General features: G+C 47.6%; 1 protein-coding gene and 1 pseudogene across 2 annotated transcripts in view; one reads left to right on the top strand and one right to left on the bottom strand.

Moving 5' to 3' along the window:
• The window catches only part of TSPAN9 (tetraspanin 9), a 208,367-nt gene that overhangs the window by 43,794 nt on the left and 147,039 nt on the right, over positions 1-17,534 (top strand). The gene's annotated exons all lie outside the window — the stretch shown is intronic.
• Positions 13,966-15,195, bottom strand: LOC114513718 (annotated as a pseudogene).

Below are 17,534 nucleotides of genomic sequence, written 5' to 3' on the forward strand. Positions count from 1 at the left end.
AATGGAGGGCACATGGAGGGCTAGCAGCAGGGGGGTAGGAGGAGGAGAGAGGGGGAAAAGGTATAGAGAATAAGTAGCATAGAATGTAGGTTGAAAATAGATAGGGGGAGGGCAAGAATAGTATGGGAAATGTAGAAGCTAAAGAACTCATAAGTATGACACATGGACATGAACTAAAGGAGGGGAACGTGGGTGGGAGAGGGGGTACAGGGTGGAGGGGAGAGAAGGGGGGAAATGGGACAACTGTAATAGCATAATCAATAAAATATATTTAAAAAAAGATTTTTATTTATTTACTTCTAGAGCGGGGGGAAGGGAGGGAGAAAGGGAGAGAAACATCAATGTGTGGTTGCCTCTCATGCACCCCCAACTGGGGACCTGGCTTGCAACCCAGGCGTGTGCCCTGACTGGGAATCAAACCAGTGACCCTTTGGTTCGCAGGCCAGCACTCAATCTACTGAGCCACACCAGCCAGAGCTTTATTATTTTTTTTTATTGTGGCAAAATACATAACATTATATTTATAATTTTAACCATGTTTAAGCGAACAAGTTCAGTAGTATATATATTATTCAGTGTTCTCCAGAGAAAGAGAGCTGATAGGAGATATATATAGATATATATATATATATATATGCACATATATTTTATATATAGTATATGGACTTGTTATGAGGAACTGGCTCACGTGATTATGGAGGCTGAGAATTCTTACTAGCTGCCATCTGCAAGCTGGAGACCCAGGTGGTATAATTTGGTCTGAGTCCAAAGGCCTGAGAACCAGGGGAGCCAATGGTTGAAATCCTAGTGTGAGGGAAGGAGAAGATGAGGTGGGATGTCTCAGCTCATGCAATGAGGCAGGAAAAAAGAGGCAAATATCTACTTCCTCCATCTTTTGTTCTGTTCAGGCCCTTAACCGATTGGGTGATGCCCACCCACATTGGGTTTACCAATTTAAATGCTGATCTCTTCCAGAAACACCCTCACAGACACACCCAGAGATAATATTTAAGCTGGGCACCCCATGGCCAGTATACAATTTACCCTCACAAGTGGCATGAAGTACATTTACATTATTGTCTGATCATCCATCATTCATCTCCAGAACTTTTATCATTCCAAATTGAGCCTCTGAACCCACTAAACATGAACTAAACATGAACTCTCCATCCTCCCTGCCCCTGGAAACTACCATGCTACTTTCTCTCTCTATGAATTTGACTATTCTAGTTACCTTCTGTAAGTGGAATCATTTGTCCTTTGTGATGAGCTTATTTCACTTAGTGCAATGTCTTCAAGGTCCATCCATATTGTAGCACTATCAGAATTTCATTCTTTTTAACACTGAATAATAAATTCCATTGTATGTATAGGTCATTTTATTTATCTGTTATGGACATGTGGGTTGTTTCTACCTTTTGGCTATTGTGCATTATCATATTTTAAAATTAAATTCCCACCACCTTCTTTTTGAGTCATTCCAGTGATTCTCCAGCTCTTGTGTATATACGTAGGCACGCACACATGACTTTGTGTAATTAAAGTGATGAATGCACATCTTTAGTAATAATATATACATAGTCATAGATGATTTTCCTGTGCATCAGATCTGTTTATCCATTCCCCTCATCAGGCTGTAAGTGCTCTGAGGCCAGGAACTATGTTTAATAATTACTTTTACTAGCTCCTGAGAGTCAGTTTTAGGAAGTTGTAAAGGATCTTGGTTAAGGGTGTGGGCTCTGAGGTCAGAGCACTGGGGTTTGTATCCCAATTCTAGCATATACAGAGTTATTACACAAGTCACCTAACTCTTCCGCACTCAGTTTGTCTGCATTTAAAATGGTGATGATCTTGACAACCAACTGCATAGGGCTGCTAGGGAAATGAAAAAAGCTATCCATAAGTAGGGTTTATCAGAGTGTCTGATACACCATGAACCTTACATGTTAGCCTAAGGAAAAGTTAAGGTCTTGACATCTCATTCAGAATTTGCCTCTTTTGTCTTCATAGTTTCTTTGTTAGGTGGCTGAAGAGGAAGATGAATAGCTCCCACTGTGGATTGGAGTCCCCAGGTCGTAGGGGAAGCCACACAGAGCCAGGTAGAGTTAAGGGCCAGGTACTGCTCGTCCCTACTTCCCTCCAGTGCCCTCTGCTCCCATTCAGGCGGTAGGTGAACTCTGAGCACCCTAGGCCCTGGGTCTTCTTTGATGCCTTCCATGTGGCCCCTTGCCTGCATGGGCTGCTGATCGGTGCAGCTAGGGGAGTCCTGGGGCACCACACGGCCTGGCTCCTTCAGGATGGTGCTGTTGGGGTGACTAGTGGGTCACTTTCCAGTTGCTTGGCTTCCCCAGGCCCCAGCAGAGCCATCAGCCTGTGCCTGTGGCCGGTCCTGCCCCACCAGCTCTAGAAACTTGAGCCCCTCTCACCCAGCGGAGCCAGCACACCAGCAGGATCTGACCAAGCGTTTGGCAGCCACTTGAAGGGGCCTGAGGTTTTCTTTCCAAAGCTGATTGAGCTGGTGAAAACATAAGTTTCTTCATTTTTTCCAAATATTTGCTGGATCCTCTCACAGTTTCTTCTTAGCATTGGCTTCTAGCTTCAGCTTTCTGCCCATAGGTGAGGTGGTATGAGGGAGAGGGAGAGAAGGTTCTGTTACGTGGGGCTAATTTTCCGCTATGGAGAGAGTGTTGCTTGAAGCAGAGGTTGAGATGGGCAGATGAAGTCCAGAGGCAGTCACACCTTAAGTCAGGTGAGAGGGCTCCTTGAGACTGGCACTCAGGGCTGGCTGCTGGCATGGTGGCCAAGTGGGCACTCACTACGTACCTGACCTTGAGCAAGCTACTCTGCCTCTTTCAGCTTCAGTGTTTGCATCAATGAAATGTGGTAATAATAGTGTCTGCCCCATGGAGATGTGAGGACTCAATGAGATAATCTCTAGAAAATGCTTAGCATAGTGTCTGGCACGCATGGGGATGCTCTAAAAACATAGGTTGCTTGTATTTTTATTGGCAAGCTTTGGTTCTGCTGTTTCTAGCCATCCACTTCTCTGTACCTTTTCTCTTTTTTGGCAACCCGGAGTCCTCTATGATCCCGGTGTCCTTGGATTGCTCCCTTCTCTCCTGTAGTGAAGCCCACTCTTGGGAACAGACCTCATATTGTAGCCACATCAGATTTCAAGGGTAGAAGCTTCCAGGTCATCTGGGCCAGTCCCCAGCTGATTCCTGCTTGCCCTTGCTGAGTGGGGCCTTTGCTTTTCTTCACCTCCTCACTTCCTTTGACAGGGAGCTCTTTATGTGCTTACATAGTTTACTCTATCTTTGTAATTTTCTCCACTTTTAGGGAAAAAAAGGAACAGAACATTTATGGATCCCCTGTATGTGCCAGGAACTGCTAGGCACATTTGTTACCTCATTCCATTGTCCCGCCAGGCCTTGGAGTCTGTTGATGGTGTTATTCCAGTTTGTACAGAGGAGGCACAGCAAGGCTGAATAAATAGCTGAAGGTCCCATGGAAGAAGGAGATCATGGGATTTGATTAATTGTGGACCTTATGAAGCTACAGCCATGTTCTCTGCACAGATGATGGTATGTAGGGTAGTGGCTAGTAACACAGGCACTCAGCTCCTCCACTTACTGTGTGACTGTGGGCCAGTTTCCTACCTTCTCTAAGCCTCCGTTTGTTCACCTGGAAATGGGGATAATAGTAACATCTCATGCCTATGAAGCCATTGGCACAGCGCCTGGCACGTGGTGATGTGCAGGGAATGTTAGCCCTCGTGAGTGCCGCACCATCAGAGTTTGGTGGCTGTGAGCCCCTTCTATCCTCTGACCACTTCTGGAAAGTTCTTAGGCATTTGACATCATGTATCATGTCTCATCCAAAGTCCCCATTTTTTACAACAATTTTTTATAGTAAATACACATAACAAAATTGACCATTTTAACCATTTTAATATTTTATTTATTTTTTAGACAGATGGAAAGGGAGGGAGAAAGACAGGGAGAGAAACATCATTGTATGGTTGCCCCTCATGTACCCCTTACTGGGGACCTGGCATCCTAGGCATGTGCCCTGACTGGGGATTGAACCCATGACTCTGGTTTGCAGGCTGGCAGTCAATCCACTGAGCCACACCAGCCAGGGCTATTTTAACCATTTTAAAGTGTACAGTTCATTGGCTTTGTACAATTGGCTAAGTACACTCACTATGTTGTAAAACCATCACTGCTACCTAGTTCCATAATTTATTTATTGCCCTGAACAGAACCCTGTGCCTCTTAGATCTCTCTTCCCCCAAACCCCTATACCTCAGTCCCTGGCAACCACTCGTCTGATTTTGTGAATTTGTCTATTCTGAGCATTTTGTATAAATGAAATAATATAAAATGTGGCCTTTTGTACCTGGCATATTTCAATACTTAGCATAATAGGTTCAAAGTTCATCCATGTTGTAGCATGTATCAATACTTCATTCCTTTTTATGGCTTAAATAATATAGTTTGTATATACCATATTTTGTTCATTCATTTGTTCATGGACAATTGGTTTTTTTCCACCTTTCAATTATTGTGAAAAGACCTGTTATGAACATTCATGCAGAAGTTTTTGTTTGGACACCTGTTTCCAGTTCTTTTGGGTATATACCCAGGAGTGGAATTGCTGAATCATATGGTAATTTTATGTTTAACATTTTGAGTATCTGCCAAACTGTGGTCCACAGTGGCTACACCATTTTTCACTCCCACCAACAATATATGAAGGTTCCAATTTCTCTCTGTCCTTGCCAACACTTGTTATTTTCATCTAAAAAGAATTAAAAACAATTATGACTATCCTAGTGGGTGCGAAGCAGTATGTCATTGTGGTTTGATTTGCATTTTCCTGATGCCTAATGACATTGAACATTCTCTTTCAGTTTTAACATTACAGCTTTCTGTTGACCTAGTTCTCAGGTCTTCCACCATTCTATTCATTCTTTTCTTTTTCTTAAAAAGATTTTATTTATTTATTTACTTCTAGACAGAGAGGAAGGGAGGGAGAAAGAGAGGGAGAGAAACACCAATATATGGTTCCCTGTCACACACCCCCTAATGGGGACCTGGCCCCCAACCCAGGCATGTGCCCTGGCCGGAAATGAACCGGTGACCCCTTGGTTCACAGGCCAGTGCTCTATCCACTGAGCCACACCAGCCAGGGCTCTAATCATTCTTTTCAAAATGTGATCCCATTTGTATAGATCCTGTTTAAAATGCTCAGGTCCCAGCACAGCCCTCCAGCTAGGTTGGGACCAGCCTGGCGTGGGTGACTACCACTTTACCCTTTCTGGATATGCTACTTTCTCTTATCTGATCACCTCGTCTTGGTAGTGCCATGCCTTCCTCTAGCTCATGGACATTGTGCTTCTTTCATCCCAAGTGGTCATAATTGTTTCAGCCTTGTCCTGTTCACTCCTGGTCACCCAGCTCTCTCTCCCACCTAAGTCAGGGTGTGGACAGATGCCTCCTGAGGCCTGGCACAGAACTGCTCTTCCTCCCTTTGGGCAGTTATTAATCTGGCAGGCTATTACTGCCTCCAGCCTGAATGTCCCCACCTTGTCCACGGAATTACTCTGAGAGCCTTGCTTCCCGGAGACCAGTCACCTTGTTCCCTCTATGTGTGACTGCATCTCTTGGGTGGGTTTATGGTTTCAGGCCTATTTCTGACCAGGAATCAAAGACTGCCCTTCAGTGCAGGAATTTCAGGCATGAATGAGCAGATGGATGCGGTATTTTGGGGGGCAGAGATTTTGTCTCTGTGCTCCAGAAACCAGTCCACCATCTGCCTCTGTGCAAGAGACCCCACCCATCCTGGGAAAGATGTGGGCTTATTTCCTGTCTTTTGAGACCTGCCCGCCTTCCCCAGGCACTTTCCTTAGAAGGACAGGGTTTGGTCGTCTGCCACTGACCTAGCCACATAAAAGTGTTTACTTCAAAATAATGACTCAATTATTACATGAAAATGTGGTTGCTGCAAAAAATAAAATAACATAAAAGTAATAGAATGCAATGTGAGAAACCCATGTGCACACCTGTCCCCCAGCCCCTGTGCCCTGCCCAGGGGAAATAACAGGTAGAACTTGGTGTGGATTCTGGCCCTTCTATGCATTTTATTCCAGTGCATTCATTTTTTTTCATTCTCATCTAAGGGCAGTTCCAAAATAAATAACACCATCAGACTGAACTCAAACGGAATGAGTTCAGATGTGCCCTGCAGGGGTGTCCAACCCATGGCCCGTGGGCCACATGTGGCCCAGGATGGCTGTGAATGCAGCCCAATACAAAATTGTAAAGTTACTTAAAACATTATGAGATTTATTTTTGTTTTCACTAGTGTTTGTGTATTTAATATGGAGCCCAAGACAACTCTTCTCCAGTGTGTCCCAGGGATGCCTGCCCTAGAATGATGCTTCCTGAAACCTGGGCGGCAGTTGGCTTTTTCTGCTCAGCTGGCTCCAGCTCACTCTGTGGTGTGGACTTGAAAGAAGCATAACTGGGAAGGAGAACCTTGATGAGGAGGGTAGAGGATCTCAAGAATCAGGTTCCATGAATATGGATGACAAAGGACAGGAGAGGGAACTGCCATTAGGATCATCCGCTGTCACACAAGCGTTAAGAGCTAGATAGCTGCCTGGGTTTCATTCCTAGCTCAGCACTTACTGCTTGTGTCACTTTGGGCGAGTGCAGGTTATTGAACCTCCCTGGGCCTTTATTTCTTTGATTATGAAAAGCCAGCTCTCAGGGTTGTCTTGAGGGGTTATGTGGAACAATGTCTGAAGAAAGTGTGGTTGGAAGATGCAGGACTCTGTCCTCGCTGTGTCAGGTGCAGAGCTAGTGCTGTCCTTCCTCCCTTTGCATGTGTCAGCTCTGCATCGACTCTTGGCCTTCTTCTGTAGCCTGTCTCTGTGTGGCTAGAGTCGAGCTAAGCTAGTCGTACTGCTAAAAATAGCAACCTTGCCACCAGCACAGGGGTGTGCAATGTGTTTTTACTGTATGAATGCGTGATGGGTTGAGGCTCCCCCTCTCAAGGTGAGAGTGTTGTGGGAACAGTTACATAATTAGCTGTTAGTGGTCATTGACACATTAGTATGAATTAGTATTATTAATATTTTGACATGAAAGGGATCCAAGAAATGATCCTTCATTCTATAAATGGGGAAAATGTAAGGCTCTGGGAAGGAAGACACTTGCCAGGAGTGTCATGTAGCTAGTTAGGGGCCAGTTGAGGCTGGGGCTCAGGTCTCCTGATTTTCCTTATGTCCTGTGCTTTCTGCTAGGCTCTGCCTCACAGGGCCGACTGATGGTCATTGAGATCTGCTGGTAGCCTTCTAGCTTGTTGCCTGCTCTTATTTATCATGACCACTAGATGGCAGCAGGAAACTTATCAATTTCTCTTCAATATTGATTTTATTTGGGTCAAGCCCTTTGCTTCAGGTGGATCAGCCATTGTTTCTTGGGCGGCACAGGGGCTGTCAGATTCCACATCCCACTGCCTCTGGGACGGGTATGTGGAGAGGCTGGGATGAAGCCAAGGCAGCCCAGCATCCCACTATCACCCAACATTCATGGCAAGTGGCTGTATCAGCTCAAGCAGTCCCCAAGAGGTAGCTTCTCAAGTGCCCTCAGTGTGGCCCAGACTCTCTTAGCAGAGTTCCCACTATTGGGGAAGCCTTATCGTTTGTCCCAGGCTGGTGTTTAGTACCTTAAAGGGACCAAAAACTAAGGCGCAGTGTCACTGAGGACAGTCCAGTTGCTCCCTGCGGAATCCTTAGCTTGGCAGCCCATGTGCATACTGATGGTGCAGTGGTGGTGGTGGAGGGACAGCGGCAGGGGGCCAAGGACCTGCCCGCGCCACACTCATAGCAGACATGTACCAACACTCAAGCCAGGGAATGCTCTTCTCCCCTCCCTGCGTTAACTCTTGAGTCCTCACGCAGAGCTGCTAGTGTGTGGGGACTTGAATCCAGGCAGGCTACGCCAGAGGCTGGTGTTGGTCAGGAGTCCTGTACCATTGACCATCATCATTCTTAAGCCCTTAGCGTATCACTCGACAGTTTGTGTTCCAGTTGACATGGTTCCTCCATCTTCCACGGGTTCACGTGGTCTTCCCAGTGGCCTTGTGGTGGGAACTGGGATGTCCTCTTTTTTACAGATGAGGAAGTTAAGGCTCAGAGAAGGTAAGGATGTGTTCAACACTTCAAAGACAGGATGCTGAGTGTCGTTGTTTTCACCCACACTGTGTGGCCTCTCATTTTGGGGTGTAGCAGGTTTGTGTGTTGAGGGGGTTGGTGGAAATGGGAAAAGTATTCACTCTGCTTCACGGTTATTTTATAGTCACAGCTAACACCTCTGTTAGAGGACAGTGTTTGCAGGTGCCCTGTGGGAGGCCAAGGCGCTAGCCTGTGAGAGAACAGGGACTGGAGGAGGGAGAGAGCAGACTAGATTAGGGGGTGGCAGCCTGGCCACCACTCAGCCCCCCATCCCACCATTGTGTATCCTGGGTGGGAGGCAGGATGGAGGGCAGGTTGGCCTCGGACAAGCCCCAGCTCATACTCTTCACTATGGAGCCGCCAGTTGGTCTCAGCTTCTGGAACCTTCTACGAGCTGCCATGCCAGGAAGGCATGAGCCAGGTGTGTTTGTGGTGTTCTTGTACTGGGAACCAACTTTATGTTGACCTTTTGAGTGACAAGTGCTGCTCTGGGCTCATCTGCAGCAAGTTGCTTTCGCTGGGACCCCCTTTCCAGTTGGACCCTCCCCGGGGGATGGCTCCCAGGCTTCTCCTTGTTTTCTTTCCTCTCCAAGATGGGTCTTCTTGAGGTCCTGCTCCCCCACCCCTACCCCCACCCTCTCTGGGCACAGATGTAGGTCCATTATGGGCATATCATCTTCATCAGAACTGCAGCTGGTGAGTGATGGGAGTGGATGGGAAGATGGGTGCTAGCCCTGCTTCCCTTTCACTGGGCCACCTGCTTCCGGCCCTGGGCTGCCATACCCTCCTTGCTGGAGGACCTGTGTGTCTGACTCTGGAGCCTGAGTCTCTGTTCTGATTCCTGCGAGGCCAGAACTCTGTATCTCCGCTTCCCATGGCCTCTGACTTCACATCTCTGGGGTTCTACCTGTACACACTGCCCCCAGAGGCCTCCGGCATGCCCTGCTCTGGGCACCTGATGTCCACGCCAGCCTGGATTTGGGCCCCAAGGGAGCGTTACCCCCTGGGCTGCCAGTTCAAAGCCTTCTGCTTTCCAGCCAGACACCCACAAGACTGTGCCTTAGGCTCCAACATCCTGCTTGGCTTGTTCTCTTCCCCCCACCCCAAAACTCCAGCTGCAGCCTCCCTGTTGGGCTCCTGGCAGTAGACTTGCTGGGGGTGGGGAGCTCCTTTCCCCTTGGCCTCTCCTTTCTATATTACGTCAGCTTCCAGCCAAATACCCCTGGGGTCTGGTAAGGGAGAGCTTTATTAACTTCTTTCCGGGGGAAATAATTCCACCTCTTGTCAATAGATTTCTGCATTCAGCTCTTTAGGGCTTGACTTCTCCCATGCATCTTATCCCAGCCCCCTTGATGCTCAACAGAAGAGGCAGCTTTGTTTCCTTAAACTGGGGTCCCTGCTGGCCTTGCAGCTGGAGGAGGGCAGTGTGGGGAGTGGGAGGGCCCAGAGAAGAATCAGGTGGCTGGGGCCCAGCTTCTACTTGCTGCTGTGTGACCTCAGGCTCACCCTTCCCCTCTCTGGGCCTTGGCTTCCCCTCACAGAGGACTCCATTTGTTATTTACAATGGTGAGGGGGTTCTGACACGGTCTTATTAGTGTCATTTTTCTCATCCTGCTCCATCTGTGGGCTGGCAGGTGTGGCTGGAGACTCAGAACCTGGCACACCTGTTAGGGACAAAGCAGCTCATCAGTGTAAGGAAGACCAGATACCTGCCTGGGGTGGGGGTTTCGAAGTGCAGGGCTGAGCCAAGAAAGAAAATGAGCTTTGTCTCTCAGCTGGTTTTTACTGCCTCCTGGAGTCAGGAATATTAGAGGGAGGAGCTAGTCCAGGGGCGAATGGGTCAAGGGCAGAGGCCTGGCATCCAGCCCGTGTCCTCCTGCGGACTTCTCTGGCTCACCCTTTCCCAGTGTCTTCTTTGGCTTTCCTCCATCTGCCTCCTTCCCTATGCTTCACTTCCCTCCATACATCTCCCCATGCCCTCCTCTGGCTGCTGAACCCAGGATTCACCAGCTTTTCAGGCTCCCAGCCCCTTCTCTACTCATCTCTCCCCTGCTTCTGGGAAGGTGGGAGTCCAGGGCCACAGGCTGCGTGTGTCCAGGGGAAGGAACTTTTAGACCTCTGCCCCACCCCCTCCCTGCACAAATGCCGTAGGCTGCAGCCCCCTCCCCAGGGTCCACATCTGGCCAGAGTGCTCAGTTTTCTTGGCTGTAAATTGCCTCCCGCTTGCCCCTTGGCATCTTCTCAGGTTTCAGCTTCATGAGCCTTTTTCTCTTGGGGGGTTCAGGGAAGGATGGCGGCCCAACCCTTCCTTCGTCTGTCTGAGGCTGCAGAGAGAAATCCTTGGCAATGTTTTCAGAGATCCTTTCGTCCAAGTCTTGGTTGAGCTGTGGTTTTTAGCAGGTGGCTGAGCAGGAACCAGATTTAATTAGATTTCCCCCTTTTCTGTTCACACCTTCCCTCTTCTCCTTACTCATCAGAGGCCAGCCTGCCCCAAGAGTCTCCCTTACTATGCAGTGGGTGAGGCTTTCATCCCCTCCCCCCACCCCCACATTTGTAGTGGGACAACTTGGAGACAATGGGATTCTCTTCAACCTGCTCTGCCTCACTCCTTCCTTGATACACACCTTGATAGAGTTTGTAACCTCTGGGGTCCATGGCACAAAACCTTCCGTAGAGCTTCCCTCTAGTCTGGCAGACCACTGCACCCACATCACCCCCGACCCTCCTCGAAGTATGGGAGCAGTCGGCTCCAGCTGGTCCCAGGGGGATGTGCTCTGTGCCTCTTTAGCTCTCTGTCATCCACACACCCGGGAAAGCCTTGTGTTTGGGCCATGGAAGGATATCTCAGGGCAGCCCACTGAGACAGCCTGAGAGGGAAAATCATCCAGGTGAGTACTGCTTAAGGTGAGGCCTGTGGACCAGGGCTGATGGCAATGAGGTAAGTACAGACGTGGGAAGTAAGCATTTAGAAATGGTTCTAGTGAGTGAGCACGGCCATAATGTTTTAGGGTGCTTTGATGCTTCCTGGGGGAACCTTGAAACTGAAGGAAGTATTGAAATCTAGTGGTTGGAACCAAGGAAACTCTTAGGGATTTTAGCTGAAGCTGAAGGACTTGTGTTGTCAAAAAGTGTATATATAACCAGTTTGGATTTGCATGTATTGTGAAACGTGTGATGGTCCTGGAGGGACTAGAAGTGCAAACCGTGGCATTTGCCACTGATTGGTGGAGGAGTATGGCCCTGGGCACCCAAGCCTACTAGAGAGTTTCTGAAAGGAACCTGGGAGGGCACAGAAGCTGAAGGGTTAGATTCAGAATGAGAAGTTGAGGAGGATTTTGGGGAATGATGATAAAGGCTCAAGGAAAGTGCAGGATTTCTTGGGGAAATTTGAGTGAGAAACATTTGTAGTTTGACATGGGAAGGGAAAGAGTAGTTGGAGTTTGCACTGGGGGGATGTAGGGATGAATCATCTTTGAGGCTCCATGGGCAATGGCACAAGGGAATGTCAGGTTCCTGGGAAAGAGCGAGGGGAAATGGGTGTGGTGGTGTGGGCCCGTGGAGGCTGGGAGGTTTATATGGCCAATGGAAGGCCAAAACGAAATTGGGGCTTCATTTGGGATATCAGAAGGGAACTTGGACATGTCTTGGGTAAGGACCAAGAGAGTTTAGGGTTTATTGGAAAAGGCCAAGGGAAATATTGGGGGTTAGTGAGAGAGGGCCATGGACGTGTTGGGGTTCGCAGTAGAGGCCAAAAGAGCTTGGAATTCTGTGCAGGAGGCTGGAGGGGAGCCATGAGATTCACAATAAGGACTAAGGGGCTTTGGGCCCTTGCCAAAGGGGAAGTTAGGGTTTTGTATTACACAAGGTGACCTAAGCTTCCAGTCTCTATCAGCTCTCAAATATCCTGTGTCATGAGAAAGTTTAAAAACATCTTTCAACCTTTCCCCTGAAAACTTGCTCCTTGATGCCAAACCTTCTTTCCCCCAGGGTCCCCAGCTCTCTCAACCCAAGCACTGTGTGCCCATGCTGTGGGAGCAGACAGGTGTCTTACCTCAGAGCCCAAAAACCCCGGCCCTTCGCACTTGGGCTCCACGTGGCTTTTCCAGCCCACGCCCTCGGGACCTCTATCATGGCGGTGATGGATGTCCTGCCTGCCTCTAGAACATGCTGTGGTAGTTCTGGTGTCTGCCAGCTTTTCCCTTTCCCCTATCCGTCTCCACTGCTTAGAGACCCTCACACCCAGGGTGGCCTCTCTGTCTTCTGGTGCCTGTGACACTTCTGCTGGTTCCCCCATTTGCTCTTGGTTTGCACTATGGGTGGAGACAACTGTCATGTTCTGATCTGACTTCAGTGTGCATTTGTCTGTCCAACCTGACTGTGAGCACCTTAGATGCACAGCCTGGTAGTTCTGGCATTGTGTCTTAGTTGCTTAGGAAACATAAAGGTCTTGTTAGAAAGGCTTTGCTCTGAGTTGGGGCTCCCATCCTTAGCAGCCCCCCTTTCCCAGCTGGGCCCAGCTCTCCATGGCCCTTTCAGGGCAGTTCTTCCCTTCCCGCTTTGCAGGGACAGCCCCACATCAGAACAAGTCACCGCCCCTGAGTGAGCAACTTCCTACAGCTTGGATTTGAGGACCCCACCCCCCGTTGCTCAGCAGTGGACTTCCTACAATTCAGCCCCTTGAGAAAACTCATAGCTTCTCTCCTTGGAACCAGAAGGTGTCCCGACATTTTCTACCATGCCCATGTCCACTTTCTCCATCTGGTACTTGCTCTGGCCCTTCCAATGTAGCCAGCAGGTGAACTGCAAGATTAGGTGTCAGGTATTATGGTAAGTACTTCACACAGGAATCCTATGTGACAGGGGCATTTCACTGATGAGGAACTCGCCTAACATCACACACATTTTAGAGTCTTTGAGTAGGCAGCTGCTTTGCCCTACTGCTTCTGTGTGAATGCTGCATGGCCCAGATGCCCTGATGGGGAGCCTGCTGCCTGACACTCCCCTGCCCTGGCCTTTATTTTGGAGCACCTGTGGAGTACCCCTCCCATCCACATATACCACCCTGCCCTCCCAACAGCTGAGTCTCCCTTTCCTCTCTGACTGGGGTTCCCTTTCTCAGAAACTGGGTTTGGTTCAGGTTGGTTTCCTCAGCGTGGACTGGCCCCCTGCCTGCTTCTGCCTTCTTCCCTTCCCTGAGAAGGCCTGAGACTGTTCCCAGGCTGGTCCTAGCTGTAGGAGAAGGGCTGTGGGATGAAAGGCGATATGTAAATGTAAGGCGATGATTATTTATTTGACAGGGACAGCTGCCTGTGGTGAAGAATGTAATCTAGTAATCCTTTCACAAAAATTGGATCCGAGGCTCAGCACACTGCCTGAAACAGCAAGAGGCCACCCCCTGCCCCCCACCCTGCCCCTCACCCCACCATGCTCACACACTTCCCGGCATCCTGCCGTCCCTGCACTTGTGTGCCCTGTAGCATGTACACGTGTGGCGTACACATGACACACACCCTCTTTCTTTTGCTTTTTTGGCTTGTTGTTAACATCTTGTATAACCATAGTACAACTGTCAAAGCCAAGAAGTTAACACTGATGTAATGTTATTAACCAAACTATAGACTTTATATGGATTTTTTCACTAGTGTCCCTTTTCTACTTCAATATCCTACATTGCATTTAGTTATCAAAACTCTTTAGGTTCCTCCAGCCTGTGGTAGATCCTTAGTTTTTCCTAATCTTGGCAGTATTAATGAATACTAATTAGTCACTTTGTAGAATGCCCCTCACTTTATGTTTGGCCAGTGCTTTCTCATGGTGGGACTGAGGTTATGCATTTTTGGCAAGAATACCACAGATAGGATGCCACCTCCTTCTCAGTACCCCTTCTCAGTACCCCTTCTCAAGGGGTACATAGTGTCAGTATGTCTTTTTTTGGGAGAACTTTATGGTTTTAGTAACACAATACAATGTGTGTACAAGTTAGCTATTAATTTTCTTTGCTGTGCAGCCTGGCACTGGGATTGGTGACTCTGACGGCCAGCTGGGCTGCTCTGTCCACAGTGGCTTTGCAGTTCTTCGAGCAAACGTTGTGAGCAGTCTCAGGACAGTGAAATCTGTTGCATATCAGCAACACTTCAGGCCCCTTGACTTTGTGGTCCAGGAACTTCGAAAAGCCACAGGGCAGGCAGCATGTGCTTTGTTTTCTTGTTGCGCCCATAACCAGTGTTGGGCATCAACATCTGGCCCTTGAATCTTCTGCTCATCCTATTTGTCAGTGCCTCTGGGTTTCTGCCGGTTGTGCTTAATTTTGACGTATTGGTCTGCCTGGTACCAGATGAACTTCTTGGTCCTCTTTTTGATGACCTTGGGCTTCATGAGGGGTCTGAGGGTGGCCATGGAGCTGAGTAGGAGATGGCTGCCACCTCCGTGGGCAGCTCCATGGATGGGAGCTACCTGTCTTATTACCTGTGATGTTAAACTCGGTCACTTGGAGAAGGTGTTGTTGGCCAAGTATCTTCTCTATAAAATTATTTTTCTCTTGACAATTAATAAATATTTTGTGGGAAGTACTTTGAGACTCTATAAATATCCTGTTCTTAAACTTTTATGCATCGGTTTTAGCATCCATCAGTGGTTCTTGCCTTCAGCAGTTATTATTGTTGTGTTTACCTAATGGTGATTTTCTGTTTCCTTCATAACCTCTACCTTTATTAATTGGAATTCTTCTGGAAGGAAGAGCTGGTCCTTTCCTGCATTTATTTATTCGCTTACTTATTTTTATCATTATAGACTCAGAAATAGTTATATATTATAAAATATGTAGCCCTGGTGAATGTGGCTGAGTGGATTGAGCACTGGTCTGCAAACTGGAAGGTTGCAGGTTCGATTCCTGGTCAGGGCACGTGCCTGTATTGCAGGCCGGGTCTCTGGTTGGATGTGTATGAGAGGCAACCAATTGATCTTGCACATGTTTTTCTCCCTCTCTTTCAAAAAAATGTAATATACAATAAAATGAATGTATATAATGTAATATATATCATGGATAGTTATTCTGTTTTACTGACCATAGTTATAAATCAGTACCATAGTTGTTTTATTGTTTAGATTGTTCCACCTTGACCATTGGAAGCTTGTTCAGATTGGCTCCTGTGCCTTTTTAACATGACTTCATCTTCTTTTGAACACTTCCTTACCTTCTGGCACCACAAGATACTCCAGACCTATGTCATAGTTTTTTCTGTTACAGCCCTAAAATCAATCACTTCTCTAAGGAGTCCTGGTTCCATTGCTGGAGAATGGTGTTTAGAAACCAAGATTTAGTCACTGGGTGTGTTCATTGCTACTGGAGTTTCCTTACTTTCAGATCCTTGCAGAGAACACAGCTAGGAAACCTATGTATGCCACCTCATGCACACATACATACTTATGTTTATTTCTGTCTCTCTTTTATATTTATATTTTAAAGATCATGAGTTTGCACTGATTTTCATTTGCTTTTAATATGGCAGTTTGAGGGCTGGAGGGAACCTGGGAAATCAAATTCTCCCTTCATACATGATAGAGTCACTGAGAAGTTCGGCATTCTGGCTGAGGTGACCTGGCCAGTTGGAGGTGGATTTGGGGCTGTAACTTAAGACTCTGGGAGCTTAGGGTTATGTCTCCCCACTGTGACAGGCATCTCTGATTCCAAGGGCATCTTTTGGATATATTGGATTGAATAGTGTCTTCTCCCTCCCCTAAATTTGTATCTACTCAGAACCTGTGAACGTGACCTTACTTGGAAATAGGGTCTTTGCAGATGTAATCAAATTAAAGTGAGATCATATTGGATTAGTGTGTGCCCTAATCTGATGACCAATATCCTTATAAGAGGGAAATTTGGACACAGAAACACATAAGAAGTAACACATAAGAAACATAAGAGGCAGAGATTGGAGTGATGCTCCTACAAACCAAGGAAGATCAGGATTGCCAGCACCCACCAGAAGTGAGGAAGAGGCAAGGCAGCTTCTCCCTTAGAGCCTGTGGAGGGATCAGGGCCCTGTTAATGTCTTGATTTCAGACTTTTAGCCTCCAGAATATGAGACAATAAACTTCTGTTGTGTTAAGCCATGATCTTTGTGGTATTTTGTTATGACAGCCCCAGGAAAGTCATGCAATGGAGTTTCTAAGGGGTGTTGCTTTCCATTCTCTGCACAGATGTGAACAGCTCGTGCCAGAGTCCTCCTTAGTTGGTCCTTCTCTCTCACTGTTGGCCCTAGGCTGGGGCTGTGCCCATGGAGGTAAAAGTGGAGGTTTCAAGAGCATGTTAGCCATATTCAGGACTCTGCTTAAGTGAAGTTTATGTTTTGGCCAAATTAAGACCGTTGGATTTGAACAATATCCAGTGATGATACTTGCCTCTTTTCCCTCTTCCCTGAAACCTTTAGGTTACAAAGATGATGTGATTGCCTAATTACATTTCTTAGCATTTAGTTTGACTTCAAGTTTGTCTTCTTTTGCATCCTTGTATAGTTCAAGGTTGCCTCCTAGAAAATACACATCAACCTCATCCTGAAGCCTCCTTTACTCCCCTACCCCCACGTGGGCATGGTGCACATCTAGCAGCCCTGGGCATCTTTGGTGGATGGTATGTGTGTTCACTGCTTGCACAGTCAGGCTGAGACCACGCCTACCCCATGCTCAACACCTGCAATGTCTCATTCCCGTCTAGAGGACTGAGATCACATCCGTCTTTCATAACTGGCTCAAGGGTCTCCCCTGTTGTGTCTTTCTTACCTGTGTCAGTCTGCAGTGCCTTTGCCCTGTGTCCTTCATCTGGGAGTGCTCTCATTTGTGAAATTATCTTTGTATGTGAACTTGTTTTGACTCATTGACTTGATAGAGAGGTTTTCCAGGGCAGGGGCCCTGCTGTACCTAGAAACTACCCAACAGGGGTTTGTTATGGATTTTCTTCTTCTTTATATACCAAGGAAGAGATACTCCCATCTCAATACATCTTGCTGGGTTTGGGCTGAAGATTCTAAACTACTCCTGGGGAAACTGAGTCCTGGAAAAAAGAAGCGTGCCTGATACCACTGCATCCCAATAGCACACACACAGCAGGGTCAGGAAGGGTAGGGACCAGGTGTCCTTAGCTTCCTGTCGGTCCTCTCTGCCAAGATTATCCTGTCCTCTCTTTCCTCATTTTTCTGTCCAGATGGCTGGGGGAGGCATGGCTGGCATCAGCCAAGGTGATGTATGACCACATGGGGCTTAGAGCAGAGAGGGTGAGGACCATTAGGGGTGT

This window comes from Phyllostomus discolor, chromosome 2 (genome assembly GCF_004126475.2).
Source record: "Phyllostomus discolor isolate MPI-MPIP mPhyDis1 chromosome 2, mPhyDis1.pri.v3, whole genome shotgun sequence".
Taxonomy (NCBI): Eukaryota; Metazoa; Chordata; class Mammalia; order Chiroptera; family Phyllostomidae; genus Phyllostomus; species Phyllostomus discolor.